This window comes from Odontesthes bonariensis, chromosome 12 (assembly GCF_027942865.1).
Source record: "Odontesthes bonariensis isolate fOdoBon6 chromosome 12, fOdoBon6.hap1, whole genome shotgun sequence".
Lineage (NCBI taxonomy): Eukaryota > Metazoa > Chordata > Actinopteri > Atheriniformes > Atherinopsidae > Odontesthes > Odontesthes bonariensis.
In genome coordinates this window covers 29,598,806-29,605,272 of record NC_134517.1, presented here as the reverse complement: position 1 = coordinate 29,605,272, position 6,467 = coordinate 29,598,806, and positions in this window count along the sequence as shown.

The following is a 6,467-nucleotide window of genomic DNA, read 5'->3' as shown; positions in this document are numbered from 1 at the left end:
TATCTGTAAAGCACTTTGAATCGCCTTGTAGTTGAATTGTGCTGTACAAATAAACTTGCCTTGCCTTGCCTAAAAGTCCTTAAACACAGTAAAGAAAAAAATTTATCTGAGGTTGCATTAGAATAAATAAGTAAATTATGATAAGAAATAAGAATAAGGTAAGATTAAAATTAGACTAATTATTTCAAATTTACAAAATGTAATTGTGCACTAAAGCAACCATAGAGAAGTTTGTGAACCTTAAAAATATGTGTTTTTGACTATTTCTGAAGTACACAGACGTTTTTTATGCACATTCCTGGGCCTGAAACTGTCTTAAAGTGCCCCGGGGCAGCAGTTCACTCCTCCCAGAGTTTACTCCTGACATATTTATGGGCTTTTGATGGCGTCTTCGTGGCCTCTTCAACATGACAACAAATTAATATAATGTAATATAATATAATGTGATATAATAATGGCTGTTCATGTGCATGGCTCACACAGATTTGTTTTCACAACAACGATGTTACATCAAACGGCTGAGGGGGGAGCCAAAGAGCAAGACTTTACCTAAACTTTCTGTTGTTACTTTAATCTCAGTTATCAATTTGAGAAGTTTCACATTGATACCAAGTAGTTAACACCTTAATAGTCTCTGATAAGACAAAATGAAATGACAACATCTAAAGTATTGGTAAAAAAAAATACAGTGTCATGCAAAGGTAGGAAATCCCATTCTGAAAATGGTTCTTTTTTATGTGCCTTCACAAATTAGTCCAAACTGGTGAAGTGAAATTAAAAGAAAAAAAAGGTAGTAAATGCCCATGTCTTCATTTCCTTTGCTTTGAAATCCCTATGTTGTCATCTGGTGCTGCCAGTTACATTCAGAAGTCACAAAATTAGTTTAGTTACGTCCAGCTGTTGAGAATGGCCCATTAGTCTTCATTACTTTGCCTATTCTTGCAACACTTAATAAGTGTGATCCTCCATTTCTCAAATGTGTGACTTTATAACCTCCCAAGTCCACATCTCAAGTCCCAAGTTCTTTGACTTTCTTCTTCTTCTTTGTCACCCTCTGAATGTAAATCTTCTGTGATTTTAAGGCACAAGTATGAGATAACATAAGATAAGATAAGATGGACCTTTCACAAGGGGAATTTCCATGGCCTATCTATCTATCTATCTATCTATCTATCTATCTATCTATCTATCTATCTATCTATCTATCTATCTATCTATCTATAAGAATTTGGGATGTTGGCCTCATTATGTTTGTTTTTTTAGCAATTGTTTACATATGCGCAGAAATTCACAGTAGTTTGTGGTTCAAAGATGAGGGAAAACATTTAAATAACAAAATATGGGTTGGTGTTGAAAAAAAAAGACAATAACATGCAGCTGATGTTCTAAAAAACACCATCTGATGCTCAACTTTTACACCAACTGGAAGTAGAGACAGAGTGAGACCTTGTTATTTTATCATACTCTCTGATGGCATCCATTCGTATTTCTTGATATTTTTTTTCGCCGCGCAGGCGCATAAGGGGCAATCAGGGATCGCATGTCTGGCAATTAAATTGCCCCATTAAGTTAATTGCATTTTATCGATACATATCATATCTCCCATGTCAACTGACTCCAGCTCAGCTCGAGAATGAGAGTATGTTGACGCCGAACAGCTTTTTTTTCTTAGCTAAAAACAAGCTGCGATGAAGTACACAGCGCGGGTCCAATCACAAGCAGAGATCAGGGTTGAGAGAGTTCATGTTCTCAGCTGTGTAGGTCGGTACAACATCGGATTTCCTCACTAATTTCATCCAGACCTCCACCAGACGCCAAGCGGCCGGAGGAAACTGCTGATAACCTTAAAGCATATATGAAAAATGATGCACATGTCTTAAAAATGTCCCTCTTATATAACAGGGTGGACATGAAGGGGGTAAAAACATATATGAGTGCGTTAAGACATCACTGTTGTTCATTGTAAGTAAGATTAAGCAATATTAATAGGCACGTTTTTTTTGTTTTTGTATCGGTTACACCAAAAGTGTCATGAGCAGAAGATCACGTTGTTAATATGGCGGATCAGGTGCGTCCAAATGTCTTGAAATGGGCAGATCGGATTCATGATCTGGGTCGACGGTGAAGAAAACAGCCCCCCCTTTCTGTAGCCTTACACAAGTCTTCACTCACCCCATAAAGCGACACAACACAAGTAAAAGAGATGTTTTTTTTTATTTCCAAATCAGTTTTAACGAAGTGACCACAGCGGGTTGCCAGATCTGTTTGTCAAAAGCTGCGCAAAATGTCGGAGATTAAAACAATCCATGCGGCGTGCGCAAATTACGCAGAAATGTAAGACAAAAAGTGACCTTGGATCCAGGACTGAAAGACACAGGCTTTATGAACTCACAGCACAGGAGATCTGATCAGATGTGTGCAAAAACAAGCCAACTGATTCCGAATAGTATGGAAGAATAACAAATAAACAGATTTTATTTTTTTTTTTTTTTGGTATAGGCTAAAACCAGAAGACTTGAAGATTGAAGATGGTTAGCAACGAAAAGGGTTTTATGATGAAGAAATAAAATTCAGTGTACACGTTCCTGAAAACTAAACAAAACAGTTTTCCAAGTCACAGTACAGTCCAAAGACAGCTGTTTCCTTTAGGACTGGAACACACCTACTGCCAGGCAGGAGCTAAAAAGTTCCTACAATCTGCCGTGGATCGCAGTTCCTGAAGATCAGTCATAATAGGTTCCTTCTGGCCAACAGCTCCAGGTGGTTCCTTCAAGTTCTGGGGACTGGTGAGCACTTTTCTCTGGCTGTATTCACTCTGCAGGAACGCTGAACATGACCCAACATAACTTGACATAACAGTCAGAAAGCGTGCAGGAGAAGTAAAGCATCTTTGTTTTGTTTAGATTTTTAAAGGCTAATGATAATAATGATTGCCTATACGACATTCTCTCCACTGGTGTTGCATTTATGTCGTTCCTGTGGTCTGAAAGTGCCTAAAAAGGATCGCAGGAACTTTCTCAGAGAAGAACTCCCGGTATGTTTCCGCTCCTCTTTCAGGCTGGGAGCTTTCTCACATGACTCTCCTGTAAAATAAGTTAACAAGGTTTTAGCCTGCTGCAGTATATTTGGACATACTGCGTCTCTCCTTGCAGCTTCTGGAGCTTTTTCCTCTGAAAACACATGATGTTTTATGCTGGTTTGGATGCTGTGCTGCTGGAAAGATTTCTGCTGGTATTTCCAGCACTTTTCTTTACACTATGGCATGTTGTTTGCCTTTCGAAAAAACAAGTAATGCCTGGAATAAAAGACCCCAAATCCAGATGAGTTGAAGAGGAGATGTCTGGGGGGCAGAGCAGGAACAGAAGAGAAAAAGAAGGAGGAAGTTAAACCATTTATTTCCATGATTGTCAAAGAAGGCAGTATTATTTTTTAAACTAAGACATGGCTGCAGGAACAGCTTAAAACACCTTTCTGCTCAGCTTTAAGACTATACGGCAGACAGAGACTGCATACAGAGAGCTAACAGTTATTAGCTTGTTATTAACAGATGGTGAAATCCTGGACAGGCCACTGGGAAGGAGCGTCTCTGCACCCCAGAAGCTGTTCGGTCTAAAAAGCTCCAAATGGTTCACACAGTGTGTTTATATGTAGTTATGTGGAGCTGTGGTTATATTTCCTCTGACAGGTGGGGATACGCTCCCTTTCTGCCACTTGGTTTGGGATTTCTCCCAGTTTACTTACTGCATCACAATCCAAAAGAAGTGACAAAAATGTAGCTGGTGGCGGATTTCTTTACAGTTCTTTTCATACCTGCTGTTAGAGTCCACAGGGACATACACAAGCAGAGGCACCTTTTCTGTCCACTGCATTATTTAGTTGTGTTGGCCAGACTTTCAACATTTCAGTTTAGTGCATTTTCTTTTCTTTATGGACCCCATGTTGCCTCCCATAAAGACACTGATGTTGTTCATTCTCAAAGAGCTTTACTGTGATTATTTAAAGAAAGATGAACCTCTTTGTCCTTCTACACGGTTCGCAGCAAAAGACACAAGGCTGCTACCATGAAGCTTTTTAGGTGTGTTGATCCGCACCAACCCAAGTTCCTTTGTTTCTTGACCCGGAAGTGACATGACAGTTTGATAAACTTCTTTATGACATTATGAAGCTGAAACTGGAGTTTCAAGATCTGTGGTGATTGTCTTGTTTGTGAATGTGGCTTATTAGAGTTTAAAATCAGTTAAGAAGAGAAAACTTTACTTAAAATATCAAAAGTAAACAACTTTCATTAATGTTTAAATTAATTTCCTAAAACTTGTGATAAATGTTACCATCCCCTCGTACTTGCTGTTCCGTAAATCATTTCTTTGAATGAGCAATTTCCCCTCAAATAAATTTTTTAGTCACTAATTTACTTCTCAAGCTGTTTAATTTGCTGTTGAAGTATTTCCTCGGACTTATTTAACCGTATGTCTGAGCTGAGACATAATGGACAGAAAATTCTAATTTATTTTATGTGAATCGATTGGCCCTGACAAAATGTAAAGAAATAAAAGACAGATAAGCAAAGTTTTTACCATATGGTGACGCAATAAGTCTCAGAAATGTATCGAATATAAAGTTACCTTCCCTAATGTCACACAGTATTACAGATGGGTATTCTTTGAGGAATTGTAGTGAGTGTTAACACTGGAAATGATTCTCCTTTGCCTTTTGATTTGTTCTAAAAACAAATAAAACAGGCTTCAGTGGAAGTGATTTAGGCGCCACAAGTAAAAACACTGATGACTTGGACATGAAACCATGTGTTTAGTTTCTACATTCACATAGATTTTAGATTTTTTGTTTCACTTTGACAATGAAGCCTCAGTGATATCTGTAACATCTCAAGTCAGAGTCGGTTGTCCTGCCTCAAAGTGGTGCAAAAAACTAAGCACAGGCCTCGTAGTGACATGATTTAAACAGAGCCCTTCGCTCTTAGAAACGAGGCTTACGTGTGGTTCTTGGAGTTTCTCCCCTTCTTTCTCAAAGGTTTGAGTTCATGATGCAGACTCGCTCTCTACTTGTACGTTTAGGCTTGAAATGTTTCATTTTCGATAAAGCTCACAGTCAGATTTGGCTCGTGTAACCCTGCAGCCATCTTTTAGTTAAGCTGGCTGTAGGGGAAAGGTCCCATGATGCACTGGGCAGCTCAACCTTCGTCTGTTCTCTCCCATCATGTGAAAATAACTTCAGACGGCAGCGCGTGAGCAGCAATTATCCCTATGAATACACAGTATACTCACAATGACATACAAAAACATAAAGACTTATATATTGTTTAAAAAATAAGTTTAAATATTGTGATCATAGCAGGTCAGAACATCTCCAGCCAGGTGTGCTGCCTCTAATATTTACAGTAATAATTTGATTTGATTTATTGAGATGAACCTATTAAAACAACTTTTTCTCTTGAAGAAAGTGTATAAACTCACACTTTCAGCCACCTTTTGAAGCTGTTATAGCTGTACGTCTCTAAACTCTTTAAGTTTATAATATCTGGCCAGTGACACCATTATTCAGGACATAACTACTCCAGCTCCCTCAAGCTTTGTGGGCTCAGCCTTTAAGGGTTTTCTCATGCTGAAAGATTCAGTTTCACTAGTGTGGAACATTTTGGGTTGGCCCATTACACAAAATCCCAGAACATCTTGTCAAATTATGGGTTATAATGTAATAATATTAATACATTTTATTTGGAGGCGCCTTTCAGGTCACCTTACATGAGAAATAAAGAACACAATAAAAGCATAAAACAGAAGTGCACAGCGTCCAGTTAAAGGGAGTATGCCAGTTTGAATGTAGATAGGTTGGGAGTAATGATTTTAAGGTTTGTAATGAACCTGAGAGGCTTGATATCGCAGGTTAAATAAAAATTAAAAACTGGTTATGTTGGTTTTCTTTATTAACTGTGTGCGAATCTACAGACGATTTGTTTTCAGCTCACATTTATGACAAAGATTCTGTTTAATTTCATAACAAGTAACAAAATGAGCTACCAAATTCACCAAGTTTCTAATCATTGTCATTTGTTTTCTCACCAAAAACTGGAGCAGATGCCTTATGTTGTGCGTCATCCTCACAGTTTCTGTTGAAAGAGAGCCAGAGGAACTTTCTGGAAAATTCTACACATTTTATTCAGGACAGAGACACAGCCTCGGGGTAAGCAGCGACCCGTCTGCAGCATCTCTACAGACAGGGAACTCTTTCTCTCACATACAGTTCATTTTTTCTGCTGGAAAGATTCTGACCCAAAGAAGGCGAAGGTGAAGTCCAGGGATGGGCAAAGTATTCAGAAAATAAGGGTTAAAACTGGCAAAAACAAACCAAAATAAACCTCTGAGAAAACAGCTTGTTAATGCAGAATGGAGATGTTTTCACGAGTTCTATAAGAGCTGCGCTCTCCTTCCCACCTTTCATGGTTTCATCGC